The 19,129-nt window shown below is 44.2% G+C and overlaps 1 protein-coding gene across 3 annotated transcripts in view; it reads right to left on the bottom strand.

Annotated features, from left to right (window-relative positions):
- Positions 1-5,893, bottom strand: part of Fut10 (fucosyltransferase 10) — a 77,517-nt gene extending 71,624 nt beyond the window's left edge. For all 3 annotated transcript variants that reach the window (XM_052751956.1, XM_052751958.1, XM_052751957.1), the window contains exon 1: positions 5,787-5,893. The gene's annotated coding sequence lies outside the window, so the exon portion shown is untranslated. The remainder of the gene's footprint in view (positions 1-5,786) is intronic.
- Positions 5,894-19,129: the final 13,236 nt, after the last annotated feature.

Genomic DNA, 19,129 nt, shown 5'->3' with positions numbered 1-19,129 from the left:
TTAACCTCTTAGATGGGAATAAAATTACATCACTTTCAGACTAGCAAGACGGCTCAGTGGGCAAAATCACTTATCATGCAAAGCCACCAACCTACGTTCGATCCCCGGAAATCGTGATGGAAGACTAGAAACAACTTCCAGAAAGCTGTCCACTGACCTTCACATGTACTCACACTGACACATGCCGCCACATTCACCCCACACCAATCACATATACAATCAGATAAATCATTAAAAGATATTAAGACTGCAACATTTTCCGAAGAGTTCTAAATCTGTCACTTCATTCAATATTATTTATAACCACTTTGGAAAAACAGACAGCATAGGTATTATGGATTCCAGTTATTACAAAAATAAAACTAAGCCTTACCAAATTTAAGCAACTGGCCTGGGATCATATTTTTAGAAATAGGTCTAGAAATCAGGTCACCTGACTCCGAGATCAACGGAAAGGAAAGAGACACCAGAAACAGTGGCGGCTATTGGGACAGAAAGAGTCTGGAGTAAAGGAAAACAGAAGCTGAAGAGAGATCTGAAGCTAGCTTGGGTTATTTTTACAGCTGATGTCTCAGGACAGTTGGAGGGTCTTTTTGCAATTTTTAATCAGTCATATCAACTACCAACGAAGAATTCAAGAATACAAATTCCACAAATTCCACCAGGCAGTGGTGGCACACTCCTTTAATCCCCCACACTCGGGAGGCAGAGGCAGGCGGATCTCTGTGAGTTCGAGGCCAGCCTGGGCTACAGAGTGAGTTCCAGGAAAGGCGCAAAGCTACACAGAGAAACCCTGTCTCGGAAAAAAAAGAGAGTACAAATTCCCTTGCATGTAGAGAACCTCAAGTCAGGTTACTGCTAAAGCCAAGAGTGTAGTACGGGGTCCAGAACCTGACTGTGGTTAAACGGTCCCCACTGAAGATCAGACTCCAGTACGTGAATTACACTCTGCAGCAACCTGCCAGGCCTTAGGGTACACTTACAATAGTAGCACTCGATCTAACCCATGCCAGCAATTAGCCAGGAGCATGTCATCCAGTCAGAAGTCCTCCAACTGGTGAAGACAGATGGACCCACAGAGGGTACCAAGAAAGCCCTCAAGCTCCAATGTAATGGCACTCCAAGAAGGGGAGGCTTCCCCCTGTTTCTGCTTCATCAATGCCTACAGGGTGAACCCGAGCCCTTCAGGACAATGCCCCATAATATTCATTTCCAGCACAGAGGAATGTATCTGTTTATAGGCCGTGGTATATAACCTCTGAAATGGACTGACTAACTCACTCCTGAGCCTGAGCGCTGAGCTTCTGCAATGCTTTGGATGGCTGGTGGACACTATCCAGGGCTGCCCATCTGCTGAGCAGAAAGGGTCCGGATGAGTGGAGCGTCTATAAGTACTCTTCTACCAAACCAACAGCACCATCATCTTAAAATTACTCCTCTTTTCTTCTACAGGAGTTAAGACTGAGTATCTCAAGGAAAATCAGCAGACGGTGGGTGCCTAGCCTCAAATTTTGGCTGTGCAGGGCAGGCAACTGAACCAAGGGACGATTTCCGCCATGTCCCAGATGATGGTGATAAATCAGGGCCACTGGTGTGCTTGCTTGACACACTGAGTCGGCTAACTCTGAAACAGCCGCTTTTCTTGTTGTTGTAACAAAGTATGTGACAAAAGCAACTTAAGCGACCATTGGGCTTGGCTCACAATGGGACTAGACAATCCATCACAGCTGGGAAGGCAAAGAAGTAGCAGTGTGAGGTGGCTGCTCATCTTGTGTCCACAGTCAGGAGATAGGGATGAAGGCCAACGCTCAGGTCACTTCCTCTCTTGTTTCCAGCCCACGGGCTGCCGATACCTTACCCGTTCAGAGCAAGGCTTCCCTTCTCAACTAAACCTTTCTGGAAACACCCTCATGGCATTTTCCAGGTCATGCTTCCATGACGCTGACCATCAAAATCAACCATGACAAATCCTGATACTCCATGTGTTCCTCTCCTCCGCCCTCTCTTCACTGGCAGGAAGGAAGTGAGGCAGAAGACAGACAGCTGTACAATGACTCTTCTGATTGGTTCTCCATAGCAACGGGGGAGTCAATAGCAATTGTCTTTGCTGGGCTAAAGATAACACCAGGGAGGGGTTTCAGAAGAATCTAATTATCAAAACTTAATTATTCACAGTAATGCTTAATTCCTAAAATAGGCTTGGTTCTCCAAGAGATATTGTCACCTTACATTGCATAAATCTCTATGCCCGGTGTGGTGGCGCACGCCTTTAATCCCAGCACTCAGGAGGCAGAGGCAGGTGGATCTCTGTGAGTTCAACGACAGCCTGGTCTACAGAGTGAGTTCCAGGACAGCCAGGGCAACACAGAGAAACTCTGTCTCAAAAAAAAACAAAACAAACAAAAATCTCCAGTACACCCCTTGAATTGTGGCTGTCCTTCCAGAAATGCCACGGTAGGTGGGCAGGAATGTGTTACATTTTCAAACACTTTTACTGCCTCCTTTCAACTATGCCACATCAAGACTCCTCATTTATCTCTGCGGTGGTTGCCCTCCAAGCCCGCAAACTGGTGTTCTTCCCAGGCCCATCCCCTCAGATTCTCCACTCAGCTAGTTATAAATGAATGTCCCTAGAATGAAAACTGAGTATCTTGCCTCTGACTGGAGTCTGCCCATGCCTTTGCAAAGATTCTAAGTGTCAGTTTAAAAAGAGGCCCAGGTATGGGGCTGTAGCTCAGTGGTAGATCACCTGCCTACCATACATGGGGCCCAGGGCCCCGTCCTTAACACTGAAAAAGAAAATGGATGTGTACCTCACTGTATTTCTCTAATTCCCTTCCCTGGTCTCTTCCTCGAGGTCTGTGTTCCTGCTGCTGCCAGAACATAACTTGCCTTTTCTGTACTGCTGAGCCAACTTTGAATACCAGTACCTCTGCACTGTTCTAGACATCCCCCAGACTTTGGGGGAGGGGGCAGTGATGCTCAGGACTGAACTAAGGGCTTCTAACATACTAATTATACAAATGATCTAGTCTCCTGATTAGCCCCATTTTCCTTTTTATTTTTTGTTTGCGTGCTTTATTTTTGTGGAGTTTTTGTTTTGTTTTGTTTTGTTTTGTAGAACTGTGTAGTTCTGGATGTCCTAGAACTTGCTCTGTAGACCAGATTGGGCGTGGACTCACAGAGATTAGCTTGCCTCTGCCTCCAGGGTGCTAGGATTAAAGGTGTGTGTGCCTGGCTCCATTTTTCTTTTTCAGTAATTCAGCATTTCTTTCTGAAAACAAGGATTTTACATAATCTTCTTTAAAAAGTATTTAGAAGGCATATAAATTAAAATAAACTTAGTATTTACTTTTTCCAAAGCCCATTTCAGGAACACTTATACATATTCATTCACTGTTGTTACTGTCACAACAACACAAACCCTGGCAGAAGCAGTTTACAGGAGGAAGGACTCACTTTGGCTTTCCCTTTCAAAGGATTTCGGTTCACCCCGGTGGAAAAGAATGATGGACAAAACAGCTCCCTCCACCAAGTGATGGGTGTTCCCACAAACCAGAACCAGGAGCTAACGTCACCTTCAAAGCCCATCCCTAGTCACCTTCTTCCATCACCCAGGCCGTACCTCCTAAAGGTTCTACAACCTCCCAGAACCGCATCGCCAGCTGAGGACCAAGCGTGCAAATGTGAGCCTGGAGGAGAGGGGGGTTTGGTGTAAAACGATGAGAGCTGAATAAGACGCTCGCTCCGTTTCTTGGGAAAATCAACTGTACATAAGTATAAAAGCACTTAAGTAGAGGCTGGGAAGGCTTCTGTACTATGCCATATTTATGCATACAAGTAACACTGGCCAAATTATCATCTTTTCCTTTATTTCCCAGGTATAATCCTGAGGAGGGTTTCTGAATGTTGTGTATAAGAACTTGAAAACTGTTTAACGTTTGCCCTTGAGAAGGCAAGATGAGCAGCAACACAGTAACAATGGAGTCTTTGATTCGCTATTAGACACTGCCATCTAGCAGGGAGCCAGCAGATGAGTTATTACAATTTCAGAATTTTAACACACCTTATTGGTCACCTGATGCATTGCCTTTGGCTTAGAGGCAAGACACGGGTTTGGGTTTTTGTTTTGTTTTGTTTTTTTCCTTTTCTAAGACAGGATCTGTCTGCATAGCCTAGCCTGGCCTCTAAATCACCTTCTCCTGCCTTGGCCTCCAGAATGAGTGCTAGGGATGCAGGCCGTTGAATGAAAACAAGAAATAAAAGGACATGACTGCTCCTGGGTATGGTGAGGACAAGGTTTATTGTAGATATGAAGGAAAGCATAGCCAGAGGCAGAGACATCCGGGAGAGTCCAGAGTGGACATGACTGACAGACTGAGCCAGGGGAGGAGAGATGGGAGAGACAGGAGAACAGGAGACCAAGAGGCCAAAAGGGCTGGCATAGCCAAAATGGCTGAGTTTTATAGGGAAAAGCAGCTGGGAGAGAGTAGTCTAGTCCAGTCCCCTGGGCTGGAGAAGTGTAGGGTAGGGGCAGGGTGTGCTAACCAGGTGGATCCTGTAACAAGTTAGGGCTGTGGGATGCTGAGAAAAACTGGATGGAGGCCAGTGTCAGCTTTGATATGTTAATGGGCACCTCAGTTAGCCAATTGTGCACTACACGCGTCTTAGAAAGCACGTTCTAAGTTCTAAGATTGATGCTGTGGTGCTTTCTATACTGGTAGTTGGAAACTTCAGTGTTCAAACACCTGGGCTGGTTATTCAATTCAGAAACCAACCCAGGCCCTACCTGGGAGGACTCCACCTGAGAGTATGATGGACCAAAGAGATGCATGACGTTACTTTGTAGTACGACATCTCTAGCAGGCCCAAGATTGGTCCCAAGCACGTGAGGAGTGGTGCATTTCATCTGAGAGAAAGAAAGCTACATTTGAAGACATTAAGGTCCTGAACATCAGCTAGCCTTACTCAAAACTGGACCTATCCGGGTTGCACGCACTGCACAACACAAGACACTTCATTCACTGCCTAGTCTACCAGCTGTTTCAGAGCATCGAGTCAGTGGTCAGGGGGCTAATCTGCTGGAGTTGTTACGTTAAGAAAAGGTTATTTCGTGTAAAATGTGCTAGCAATTAACCAAAGATAGGGAAGTCCCAATCAAATATCATTAAAAGTCACAAGTTCTGTATCTTATGATGCAAAATGAGTCTCATATTGAGCACCCTAGCTGGGAACAAAAACCCTAAAAAACAACCTGGGTGGATAATCAAAGCCAGCTCTTGGGAGTCTCTTCCAAAGTATATAATAAATGCACACTGTTTCCATCTCAGGAAAGTCAAAACTGTTAACTCGCTGGGCACAAGATTCCATCAACAAGTTTCTCGGTGTTGCACCCAGGTACCAGGGGCAGCTCTCAACACAGCGGGACAGGGAGACTTTTGCCTGGGGCCTTGTAAAGGAAGCTGAGCTGCGCCCCGGCCCCTGCACGGTCCGGGGAAGAGCACTAAATCATACCCTCGGGATAGCGTGCTCCTCCTCCCTGCTCCCGGAGCCCAAGGCTCCAGGGTCACAAGCTCCCACCTGCTTTCACAGGCCACATCAGCTTGCCATCCCGGTTTCTGGCTCTAAGAAGGGTGCCAGGGTTTCTAGGATCTGCCAGCAGACGCGGGTTGTTTGCCCGGGCCCAGCAAACTGTTTTCTCTTACACTCTGCTTTCGCGCAGAGCAGCGGTGTCCTTCAGCTAGCTCCAACAGGCGCCCCAGTCTCCACTGGCCCAGAAGACTCACCTCAGGCTTTGGAGCATCAAAACAAGTCCCCATCACTGTACTTCAACCAGCCTCAGGGGTGCCCGATGCTCCGCGCACCCCTGAGAGTCCTCATTTTCTATTTACGCCCCTGAGCTCTCCCGAAGACCCGGAAAAGCAGAGATGGAATGGCAGGCTCCGCTCCAGGATCACCCCCGCCGCAGTCAGCCCGCGAAATCCGGGATCCATGTTTTCATGGATGCGGAGTTTAAAAGCCAGCGGTCTGGGCTTCAAAAAAGTTTGGACCGCCCCTCACCGGTGCGTCTCAGCGCAGTTGGCTCAAGAAAGAAAGCATCAGGTCCTGAAAAATCTGAAAAGTTCTCTATAAAAGCCCCCTGGAGCTGCTCTTCCAGAGGACCTTGATTCAATTCCCAGCAATCACATGGCAGCTCACAACTGTGTAACTCCAGGATTCAACACCTCACACAGACATACATGCAGGCAAAACACCAATGCACGTAAAATAAGAATATTTTCCATATATATATTGTTTGTTTCGAAAGGAAGACTCTTGATGACCCTGAGCTATGTGGTGGCGAGAAGAGGGGAACCAGGTGCAGCGGCCAGGAGGCCCAAAGATACAAAAAGAGCAGGCAACCAAAATGATTGGAAGGGCAGCTCAGCCCCCTAGGCTAGAGAAGTTTAGGATAAGGAGTGGGATATGCCCTCCAGGAGGGCCCTGTAACTGGTAGGGACTGAGGGATACTGGGAGAGCCTGGTTGCCAGGTCCTCTTTGATGTGGTAAATAGACGCCTCAACCTTGTATCCCAGGTTTAAACCTGACACGTTTAAGTCTCAGGAAACTGTCCTCACTCTCTGGGAGAACTGAAACACAAAGTCAACTTTCACTTAAGTTAAACCAAGGCTCCCAGCAGGAGTTTGCTGTGGTCTCAATGTCTTAGATTCCTACACGTTCCTGGTGCCCACGGTGTTGGAAGCTGGGTCACCTTGGTGACTAAGTCAGTCCTCACTAATGAGATTCGACCCCTTATGAAAAAGTAGGGGCGCCCACTTCAAAAAATGTCAGTGTACACATTCAAATCCTAACAGGTATGTTACACTAGCATGACTAATTGTAAAAAAGAAAAAAAAAAAAAAGGCATCTGAAGTGGTCTTTGTTTGTTTGTTTGTTTTTGTTTTTGTTTTTTGGAGACAAAGTTTCTCCTGGTTGTCCTGGAACTCACTCTGTAGACCAGGCTGGCCTGAACTCAGAGATCTGCCTGCCTCTGCCTCCTGAGTGCTGGGATTAAAGAAATAAACTGTCCAGCTTGAAGTGGTCTACGTTGTTGTTGTGTTGTTGTTAACAAGACCACTATGGCACTGACCTTGGGACAATGTGGTGCTCAAAGGCTGAAGGAAAAAAAAAAGTAATACTGCATTTATTTGCCCGAATTTAATTACTGTATGCTGAGCCCCAATATGGACACAAATAAAAAGCATAGTGTGCTTTCTGATCAATCATTCCTAAGGCTGAATGGGGAATATTCAGGAGACACGTGGCTGATCCTGAGGAAAACGGAAATTTTGCAGCTGAGAAATAGCTTTACAAATAACAAAAAATATATTTGCTGTCTGTGGTGCTGGGTGTTGAATCCATGGCCGTTGTGCTAAGCAGTCTGCATAGCCAGGTCTAAAGAACCTGCTTTACTCCAAAAAGAATATAAAATTTGGAAGGTTTTTTTTAATAGTTAAAGTAATAAGAAATTGCATCTGGTTGTTGTGAGGCATGCCTATAATCCCAGCACTCAGGAGACTGAGATGGAAGTATAATGAGTTCAAGGCCAGTGAGATACTATCTAAAATAAATTATTTTTTAAAAGTATACTTGAAGCCCACTGGAGCATGAGGCTCTGGCAGGCCTTGCCCTTCTCCCCCATCCCCTCTGCCTTGCTAAAATCCGTTAGATTACCTTCCTAAAGCTAGCCCCCAAGGTCTATCCCTTATTTGGCCACTTCCTCCTCCTGAGGCTGACTATCAAAGTCTAGCAACCAGAAGCCCCCTTTGGTTCACCTAATTAACACGCCCAATTAAAATTAATCACCTCATTCCGACATGCGGTGTCCCCCTTTCTCTTTATAAACCACCATTGGCTTATGTGCCACATCTGTCTCCTCTCTATCCAGAGGCCATCCTTTGTCCCTCGGGGACAAACACCTCTTCTCCCCTCCCCTCGTCCCCTATCCCCTTTACCACCACATCCTAGCCCTTTCTAACACAGACCTCCCTTTTCCTGCTCTGAAAAATGACACCTGCAAGGTCATTTGCTGCCGTATTCTCTGCTTGAGTCAGAAAGCAGCCACTTTAACTTTTCTTCCCCGCTTAATAAAGGATCTCTCTGTGAAAACAGATGTTTGGGTGTGGTTTGTACCCAATCCAGGGGCCAGAGGGAACCCCTCTTCTGCAGGAGTCCCCTTCAGTACTAGTTGGGTGTTTGTTTTTTTGTCAACTTGGCACAAACTAGAGTCAATTAATGATTGATGTGGAAGGGCCCAGTTCCCTGTGGGAGATGCCACCCCTGGGCAGGTAGTCCTAGGAGGTATAAAAGATAGCTGAACACGGTCTTGAAGAGGAAGCGAGTAAGCAGCATTCCTCCATGGTCTTTGCCTCACTCAGTTCCTGTCTTAATTCCTGCCCTACCTTCCCTTCATAATAGACTATAAACTGTAAGCTGAAATAGTCCTTTTCCTCCCCAAGTTGCTTTTGGTCATGGTGTTTTTGTCCCAACCACAGAAAGTTAACTAGGACAGAAAGAAAGGAAATTGTTGCAACAAGCTGTAGAACATTCATGATGCTTTGCATAGTTATGAAATGTATGGTAAACTCTCGCCCCTAGCAACTGCTCACAGAGAAAGCACACACACTGAACTGCTATATCTTCAGATGTCAGGTAGAATGGTAACTGTGCCCGATGGTATAGCTGCATCTTGGTAGGGGGTGGGGGGTGGCCCAGAGGTGCTTTACAGACAGAACCTAGAAGAAATAGAAAAGAAGTATCAACATTTATAAGATTGTAAAATAAGTCTGGGCTCTTCTCCAGGATGTCATGCCTGTAAAAGAGCCTCAAGGTGAGGCTGAAGATTCTTCGTTAAGACTCCACACAGCCTGTGGAGGTACATGGCAGGTCTTTTTAGTCAAACAAAAAGCCAGTAGGGATGATAACCATGTCTCCCCTACCTCACAGCAGCTTAACATGCCCAAGGTCATCAACCACAAATCCAGAGAGTTTTATTTGGAAAAAAAAAAAAAAGAATGTGTCCAGCTTTTGTCTGATTAAGTAGATTTAAATGGAGAGGCTGCACAGGATGCTTGCAACAGTTTTTAAAGTTTCACACGGTGAAAAATGCACTCGGCTTGGGTCTAAAGGGATTGGAATTATTTGCACTGAAGAAAAAAAAGAACACTGGGTTGCTACAGTAGGGCACACATTTAATCCCAGCGCTCACTCTGGAGGCAGAGGCAGGTGGATCTCTGTGAGTTCGAGGCCAGCCTGGTCTACAGAGTGAGATCCAGGACAGGCTGCAAAGCTACACAGAGAAACTGTCTTGAAAAAAACAAAAATCGAAACAACAGCAACAAAAGCCCAGACAAAGCCTTGCAAGACAAAACCTCCAAAAGTTCTATTGAGTTCAGTTTGTTTTGGCCATCTACTTACTGCTGGGCATATGCAGCTGTATGTATGTGGTGTGATTAAAGGTGTGTGCCACCACCATCTGGCTGGGCACGTTTTTTTGTTTGTTTGTTTGTTTTTGGAGCTGAGGACCCAACCCTGGGCCTTGTGCTTGCTAGAAAAGCACTCTACCACTGAGCTAAATCCCCAACCCTGGCACATTTTTTTAACCTTACAAATCTTTTGCTTATATATTATGGTTTCTGGTTTTATTTTTATAGGTTTTCTGTGTGGGCAAACATGTGTCTCAGAGTCTGTATGTGTTTCTTGTTGTTTTTCTTTGGGCTCTTTTTTTCCCTGCTTGTTTGTTTTGTCCTATCCTGGTTTTTTTTTAACTTTATTATTATTATTATCATTTAATATTACTATTCTAGATGCCTGTTTGTATTCTAGTGAGAGAAAGAAAGGGTGTGGATTTGGTGGGTAGGAAAATGGGGAGGATCTGGAAAGAGCTGGGGGGACACACAATCAGAATATATTGTATGAAAATATCTATTTTCAACAAAAAACAAATATCAAAACAGATAAATAGATGAATAGAACATGATATTCACATATAATGGAATACTAAGTTGTCTCACCTTGTAACCCAGGCTGGCCTTGAACTACTCACTGTGCTTCCCAAGAGGGCCTTAAACTGTGGCAACCCTCCTGCTTCAGCCTTAAAGTCCTGAGCTTGCAGGTGATACCATCATGCCCAGCTATTATTTATATTTTTGAAGTTTTGGTTGTAAGTCTTAGCCTTTAACAGCTGTACTATTTTCCTTTTTTCCAGCCCTATCATTCACATTTTAAAGGAAATGAAATTCCAATATATGCTACAAAATAGATACTTGAAAACACAAAGTAAAAAAAATATAGAATTCTATTAATAAAAATTCATGGATTCATAGGAACATAAAACTTGCTGGTGTATGGTGTTTGGAGAGGACTGGGGATGTTTTGTTTAACAGTGTCACTTGGGGATGATGAGAAAATTCTGCAGATTGACAGATAGTGGTGATTGCTGTTCAACCATGGGTATATGCTTAATGACACTGAACAGAACACTTCAAATCGGTAAAGTGATAAACCTTCAGTGTGTTTTGTCACAATGAAAAATGTCTTAACGTTTAGCCCCCAGTGATTAAACATACACTGTATCTTATTTGTCAGTACCTACCATTTAATGGCAATGACCCAAAGACCCTGATGGAATTCAGCTTTCTATGGGTATATCTATATATATTTCCTACAGATTCTCATAATTTAAATTGCATTGCCTCTATTATTTTGAATACTTTTAGAGGCCTGTCATAAACAGTGAACGGGGAGAAAAATCTCTTCCCATATTTCCATGTCCCAGAGCTTTCTGCCTCCTTCCCTAATGCTATGTCAGGAAGATTCCAGCACCTGGACTCAGTTTATTACAGTTCATTATTTTGCCAAAGTCTGAGGAAATCATTCTGGTAATGGATTGTTCCAGTAACCTTGCCAGGACAGAGATTTAAATGAAGAAAAAGTGCCCCTGTGTCTGTGAGACCAAAATGAGCCATCTTAGAAATAAGACCAAAATGCTTTCACCCAAAAACTAAGGCCTAAGATTTCTCCTTCTAGGAATAGGCCAATAGTTACTGAAACAAGTCAGTCCAGATTCCAGAAACCAGGAAGTATAAAAGTACAAAGTCACAAGGTAGTCACAAGGTGACTGCCGGACTATAGAATATTCCAACCCTGGTTTCCAGGGTAACTGACCATAAAAATGTTCCCACCTGAGGGCAGCCAATGAGCAATGGTGGTGGGCAACTACCCCCTTAGAAGTAAGATTAAGCCATGATTTCTAGAAAGCCCCTAGAAGCGAGCCAATCAGAATTGTACCCGTACTAGCACCCCTAAATGATGTAACCTTGTGATTTTTCCCTTTAAAAACTGAGCTTGCAGATAGGTGGGCACTTCCTCCAGCCTCCACTACGTTGGATGTATTGGATGAAGTCCCTGCCTAGGCTTGTATTGCTTTTGGATATCCAGAATTAAACCTTGTTTTTGCATTCCAGCATACTTGTCTTTGGTGGTCTCTCTGGGGGTCACGATCTGGGCACAACAGTGTCCACAAAGTTTGGGTTATCCAGGTTTCCTATTTCTACTCTTTCCCAACAGCCTCAGGACTTAGTGCCATAAGCACATCCAGGTTCCTGCCTGTGTGCGTTAAGCAAACCCTTCCATTTCCTCAGTAAAGCATTTCCTACTAGAGTGGAGCCACGTTTCACCATCTGCTCAGCCAAGCTCTGTCTGTGACTGTGTTTCTAGAGCCTGTGCGTGGATGTGGATGAGGACCCAGAGAACAAGCATCATTCTGCAGGGCAGATAAAGTGGTCAGGGTCTTGTAGTAGGGTGAGTCAGAAGCCCTGGACAGGTAAAACACACCAATGACTCAATATTTTCAAAACTCTTCCCAGCTCTTTAGATTTTATAGTTTTCTGAGCAGGACCCTAACTTTGGAAGAGGACACCAGTTTTGGCTTTTCAGCCTGTCTCCTTCGTAACTGTTACTGGATGGTTTGATTTTTCAAGACATCATCCCTTGTACCTGCAAGAGATGTTACTTTCAATGTTGCCATGGAGACCTTCTCTAGTCTCACTGTGCTTGAGTTATCAATTAACTTACCTGATTCTGTCATTTCCTCTTTTCAAGACTTCCAAAGCAATTCCAATGAATTCTCCATCCTTTATGTAGTAATTATCATTACCACCATCTTGTTTAAATACCACAGCTACCACGTGACCTATAGCTCCTCCTTCCCAATCTACTTCATCTCTGTCCTCCATAGATCCATCATTATCAGAGAAGCTTCTTCTGATAATGAGCACTTCTTCTAAATGAGAACTAATACTTTGTTAGAACTGACCCACAACCAGACAGTATTCAGAGAGTAAGAGACCTTGAAGCACTCACTCAATCCTAAACCCTCTCCCCTCAGAGCTCAGGGATCTCTGTAGAAGAGGAGGCTGAGAGCTTGTAAGGGCCAGCAGGGATGGATGACTCCAAGGAAGCTGTCTTCCAGACACAACTGAACTGACATCCATATGAACTCACAGAGAGTGGTAAAACACACAGGATCTGCACAGGCTCAAACCAGATGGGGGCCTAGAGCTGAGAGGCGGAAGCAAAATAGGTTCCCACCTCAACCAGGAAGTCATCTACAATTGATACCTGCTGGCAAAGGAGAAATTAGTTTCCTCCAATGGAGTCTCACTAGGTATATTAACCAAACTTCAGGGTAGGCCCCATGCCTAGCAGTAGTTGGCCAACATAAAACAAATTCAATGATGCTTTCGTAGACTTTAGGCCTCATTTTGCTTTCATTGGCCATTTTCTGTCTTGTTGATCTTTTGCTTATATATTTGGGGTTCAGTTTTCTTGTGTGTTTCGGGGTGGTGGTTTACTTATGTTTCATTGTTTTTTAATGAGAGAGAGGAAGGGCATGCATTAATTTGGGTGATGGGAGGTGGGAAGGATCTGGGAGGAGTTGGGGAGGGGAAAAGTGTGATAAGATATATTGTATGAAAATGTTTTCTCAAAAAAGGTTTTGTTTTGTTTTTAAGGTTTATTTATTATGTATACAGTGTTCTGTCTGCATGTATCCCTGCCTGCCAGAAGAGGGCACCAGATCTCATTATAGATGGTTGTGAGCCACCACTGGGTTGCCAGGAACTGAACTCAGGACCTCTGGAAGAACAGCCAGTGCTCTTAACCTCTGAGCCATCTCTCCAGCCCCTCAAGAAAGTTTTTAAAGGCAATGCACACACACACACACACACACACACACACACACACACACACACACACACACACACACACCCATAGCGGGTAACAAAGTATAAGGCCATACATTACTTGTATCAGACTATTTCTCTGACTTCATTTTGCATAGCTATCCATTTACGCTGTCTCCACCCATACCTGTGTAGGACCTTTGCTGTTAAAACACTAGAGACGGGGGCTGGAGAGATGGCTCAGAGGTTAAGAGCACTGACTGTTCTTCCAGAGGTCTTGAGTTCAATTCCTGGCAACCACATGGTGGCTCACAACCATCTGTAATGAGATCTGGTGCCCTCTTCTGTCACGCAGTCAAACATGCAGACAGAACACTGTATACATAATAAATAAATAAATCTTTAAAAAAAAAAAAAAAAACTAGCGACGGTCTTTCCCCAGAAACTTATACAGATACTCCACTTCTTGCCGTATCAATATTATATTGGCCTCCTAAGAGAGGCTTTACCTGAAGCCTTGTTTGAAACAGCCTTCCTTCCACTCCTCAGTCCTTGTCATATTTTGCTTTTCTCATTCAGCATGACATTGTTATTTGTTCATTTTGTCTGTTTGCCCCATCGGAATCTTAAGTTTTCTGAAGGCAAGGTGGAAAGAGGTTATACTTTCAAAATCCAGGCACATTTAAGAAATGTAGCTTATTTTCATCGAATCAAACATTGCAGAATGTGTACTGTCTAATGGATAATATAATATACACATAATATAATTCTTATACTGAGATAGAAATCCATGCATTATGAAAAACATGAGCTTTTCCTTGGAATTTTAGAATCTCTCTCCTTTTGGACTGGGGTTACAGAAACATACTTTTCTTTCTTTATCTTTCAGCTCATAAGCTCTTGAAGAACGCCTTAAGGAGACTCTGTTGGAGAATGCTTTCAAAGCGAGAGATCAAGGCTAGAAGATCAAGCTGTCAGTTGAAGAGGACTCTTAGCCCTGCTATTTCAACCACTCCAGGGTTGGGTGAAGGCGAACAGCCAGGCTTTCAAAGTACTTTAAGTGAATTCAAGGCCCCTCATCTAAGACGTCCCTGTGCTAAACCTAGAGAGCTAGAAATGGGAGCTACGAGGGTCACTTTACTGAAAAATGAAGGAAGCTCTTGATAATATCGCTGTTCCACCTTCCGCATGTCAAGAAGTACACCTAAATTTCACAGCAAATGCTCCTCCAGGCTTGCCCCTGGAATCCTTCCACTTCACCAATCCAGGACAAGCTAAGGTCCTTCTTAAAGACAGGGGAAGAAAACGTAAGCATTATTCTTCTCATTCCCAATAATAATGTTCTAACAAGTCTCACTTAAATAGATGCCCGATAATCAGAGTCACTAATACAAAAGCCAAAAACACAAACAAAATATATTCAAGAAGTCCTCTTCTGCCAGAACATTTGCTATTTCTCCTTGGAAAGAATGTGCCCACTGTTTCTGACTGACCAACAGATGTGGCTTCTGCAGATCAGAGCAGGTGACCTGTTCAGACTAAGTTCAGACTGAGTCACCCACAGTGCCCAATTCATGAGAAAACACACCGGCATCAGCCACCGGGATCTAGCATACTGAATTAAAAGACTGTGTACTCAGGTACAGAAGCCACACAGGAATTTGTGAATTAAATTATTCAAAGACTGAACTGGATTCGGTGGGTTTGGTGGGGGGTTGTGTTAGTTGGTTGATTGGTTTGTGTTAGTTGGTTGATTGGTTTTTACAGTCCTGGAAAACAAGGCTTAAAGAGAAAGTTAATTATTGCAAAGGACTTTAACAGCTGAGCCGTGATATGGTGGTACAGATCTATAATCCCAGCTGCTCGGGAAGCTTTGGCAAGAGGAATGAACGTCAAGGAGACCTATGGGGGCTACAGAGCAAGTTACGAGTCAGCACTCTGGGCATCTTGGTGAGCCTCTCTCTCTCTCTCTCTCTCTCTCTCTCTCTCTCTGTGTGTGTGTGTGTGTGTGTGTGTGTGTGTGTGTGTGTGTGTGTGTGTGTGTGTATGTGTGTGTGTAGGCTGAGACCATAGCTTTGTCTTAGGAAACTAATCTAGCATGAATGAAGCCTCAATCCAACCCCCAGGAAACCCCCATCTCCTCCAAAATACTTAAACACAACCTGTTGATGTGCTTAGGCACTGCTCTGGGTGTTTTGGACAGCCAAGAAAAGTGGCCTGGTAATCCTTACCCATGTGAACAGGATTCCCGTTTGGCTTTCCATCCTCAGTAATAACAGTATACAGACAGTATTAACTAAGCATCAGGCAGTTCTGTTACATCCTTCATGAAGATCACATCATTCCGTGTTCACCTCAACACTTTGAAGTTTTTCTTACTGTTGCCACTTGACAGATGAGAAATGAAGACAATAAAGAGGTTAAGCAAGTTTCCCAGGGTTGCAGTCTTAGTCGCTTTTCTATTTCTGTGCTAAAACACCATGGCCAAGGTAACTTATAGAGGAAAGAATTTCTTTGGGGCTCATGGTTCTACAGAGTTTAGAGCCTATGACAGTGGACAGCAGGGGGCAGGCGTCTGGCTGGAGCGGAAGCTGAGGGCTGAGGGCTCACATCTTGAGTCACAGCAGGAAGCAGAGAGGGTTCGTTGGGAATGGTGTGTGGCCTTTGAAACCTCAAAACCTGCCCCGCCCCACTTCCCAGTTAGACCCCCCCATTTCTCTTCATGGCACCTGTGTCCTACCATCCCTCTCCCCAAACTGTCAGTGTCCCGTTTACTTTCCTAGTTTCTGATGTGACACAAGGTTATATGTGTTGTGGAATAATCTTTTTGTACACTGTGAAGACTGGTTTAATAAAAAGCGAAATGGCCAATAGCTAGGCAGGATTTTCGGGGCAGAGAAAACGCTAGGAAGAAGAGGGCAGAGTCGTCAGCCAGATGGAGAGGGAACAAGACATGCAGAAGGACACACAGGTAAATGCCACGAGTCGTGTGGCAGGACGTAGATGAATAGAAATGGGTTAATTTAAGTTATAGGAGCTAGTGGGACAAGCCTAAGCTATAGGCCGAGTTTTCATAGTAAATAATAAGTCTCCGTGTCTTTATTAGGGATCCAACGGTCCCGATGAAAAAGTCGGACTACATATATATTCACATCTAAAGATTCAGAGCTAGGATTCACAATTAAGACAGAACATGCAGGCCTGGAGAGATGGCTCAGAGGTTAAGAGCACCGACTGCTCTTCCAGAGGTCCTGAGTTCAATTCCCAGCACCCACATGGTGGCTCACAACCATCTGTAATGAGATCTGGCAACCTCTTCTGTATACATAATAAATAAATAAATCTTTAAAAAAAAAAAAAAAAGACAGAACATGCAGCGTTTGTTTTTCTGGGTCTGGGTTACCACACACAGTCTAACATTTTCTAGTCCATTTACCTGCAAAATTCATGATTTTGTTTTTCTTTACAACTAACTGAATAGGATTCTGTTCCGTATATGTGCCAAATTGTCTTTATCTGTTCATCAACTGAAGGACATTTAGGTTGCTTCCATGTCTAGCTATATAAACAAAGCAGCAATGAACATGGCTCTGCAAGTGTCTGTGGAGTAGGATGTCAGTCCTGTGGGTATGAGAAGCAGTGCTACAGCTAAGACATATGGTGGATCTCGTGTCTGCTTTTTGAGACTTCTCGACACGGATTTCCGGAGTGGCTACACAAGTTCATACTCTCATCAACAGTGCATGAGGGCTCCTCTTTCCCCTGACTTTAAAAAGCCAAGGCCAAGATGGATTCACAGCAAAATTCTATCAGATCTTGGAAAAGAACTACAACCAATGCTTCACAAGTGACTCCACAAAACAGAAATAGGAAGGCCACTTCCAAACACCGTTTATGAAGCCAATACCCAAACCAGACAAAAATAAAACAACAAAAGAGAACTACAGGTCAATATCCTTGATGAACAAAGATGCAAAAAAATTCTCAACAGAATACTTTCAGAACAAATACAGGCATACAATATAAAGATAACTCACTATGATTGATCAACTTGGCTTTATCTCAGAGATGCAGTGATTGTGGTCAACATATGCAAATTGATAAGGGTAATAAATCATATAAATGGACTTACAAAGGATCATCAAAGGATCATCTCAATGGAAAAAGAAAAGAGATTTGAGAAAACCCAACATATCTTCATGATAAAAGCTCTAGAGATAATAGAACAAGAGAGAATATACCTCGATATCATAAAGGCTATACACGACAATCCTGTAGTCAACATCATCCTATGTGTAGAAAAATTCAAGGCACTTCTATTGAAATCAGAAATAAAACAGAGATGTCCACTGTCTCTGCACCTGTTCAATATAGGCTCAAATCTTAACTAGGGCATAAGACAAGGGAAAGAAATAATCAGGACACAAGTAGGAAAATAAGTGAAAATACCTCTATGCATAGACGATACTGTTCTATGTAGGAGACCTAAGGACTACACCAGAATCCCCTAGAACTAAATATGACATTTAGCAAATCAGCAGAATACTAAATCAGCCTGAAAACTCAATAGCCTTTCTATAAACCAACGACCAATATACTGAGGAGAAAATGAGGAAAACACTCCCCTTCACAATAGCATCAATAATAAAATAAAATACCAGGGCTGGAGAGATAGCTCAGAGGTTAAGAGCACTGGCTGTTCTTCCAGAGGTCCTGAGTTCAATTCCTAGCAGCCATATGATGGTTCCCAACCGTCTGTAATGAAATCTCGTGCCCTCTTCTGGCCTGCAGGAATGCAGGCAGAACACTGCATGCATGATAAATAAATAAAATTAAAAAAAAAAATAAAATACCTCATAGCAAACCTAACCAAGGAGAGGAGGAACCTCTATGATGAAAACTTTAAAACTGAGAAAGGAAATCCAGGAAGACACTACGCGATAGAGGAACCTCTCATGCTCATAGGCTAGAAGACTATTAGAAAAAAAATGACCATCCTACCAAAAGCAATGTATGGCTCGAATATAGTCTTATTCAAAATTTCCATGGTAGTCTTCACAGAAGTAGAAAACCAATCATAAAATCCATATGGAAACACAAAATTCCCTGGATAGCCCAGGCAATCCTAAGCAAAAAAGAATAATGGGGCAGGCATTACCATATCTTATTTAAAAACATCACATTTCTTTCTTTATTTATTGTTGTAGGGATGGGACACATGCATGCCTCAGTGGTTTTGTGTCTATGTGTGGGGGATGGGGAAGGACAACCTGTAGGAGTTAATTCTCTCCCTCCATTACATGGGGATCAAACTCAGGTCATCAAAGCACTTTCACCCGCTGAGTCCAGTGATGAGATTCTCATCACTAGCTGGTTCAAGTAAGCAGCCATGTTAAGAAATCCCATGTAAAGCCCGGCGGTGGTGGCGGACGCCTTTAATCCCAGCACTCGGGAGGCAGAGGCAGGCGGATCTCTGTAAGTTCGAGGCCAGCCTGGGCTACCAAGTGAGTTCCAGGACAGGCACCAAAACTACCCAGAAAAACCCTGTCTCAAGAAAAAGAAAAAAACAAAAAAAGTGGGACGGCGTGAGCATTAAAGTCCCCGCGCGCGTGCACAATGGGGGGTCGGGAGCGCGCCTTCCATTAGGACAAATGAGTCCAGCTTTTCAGAGGCCTGAGGCGAGTCCACCTGAGTAGCCAACGTGGCCTGTCACTGAAGAAGACGCTAGGCTCTACGAGCGCTCCAAAAACAATGCAAGACACACGCGCGCCGCTGCCTGCGTCCCTACAGCAAAGGACGCGGGAGGCGGCGAGCACGCCCAGGACAAGACGAGCGCTCGGGCGCGGGAGCGCGCACGCTCAGCCATTCGGAGACGTCACGGGCTTCCGCGAGACTGAGACTTTCTC

Source organism: Peromyscus californicus, unplaced genomic scaffold, assembly GCF_007827085.1.
Source record: "Peromyscus californicus insignis strain IS unplaced genomic scaffold, ASM782708v3 Scaffold_23__1_contigs__length_62951481, whole genome shotgun sequence".
Lineage (NCBI taxonomy): Eukaryota > Metazoa > Chordata > Mammalia > Rodentia > Cricetidae > Peromyscus > Peromyscus californicus.
This window is presented reverse-complemented; position numbering and strand designations above follow the sequence as displayed.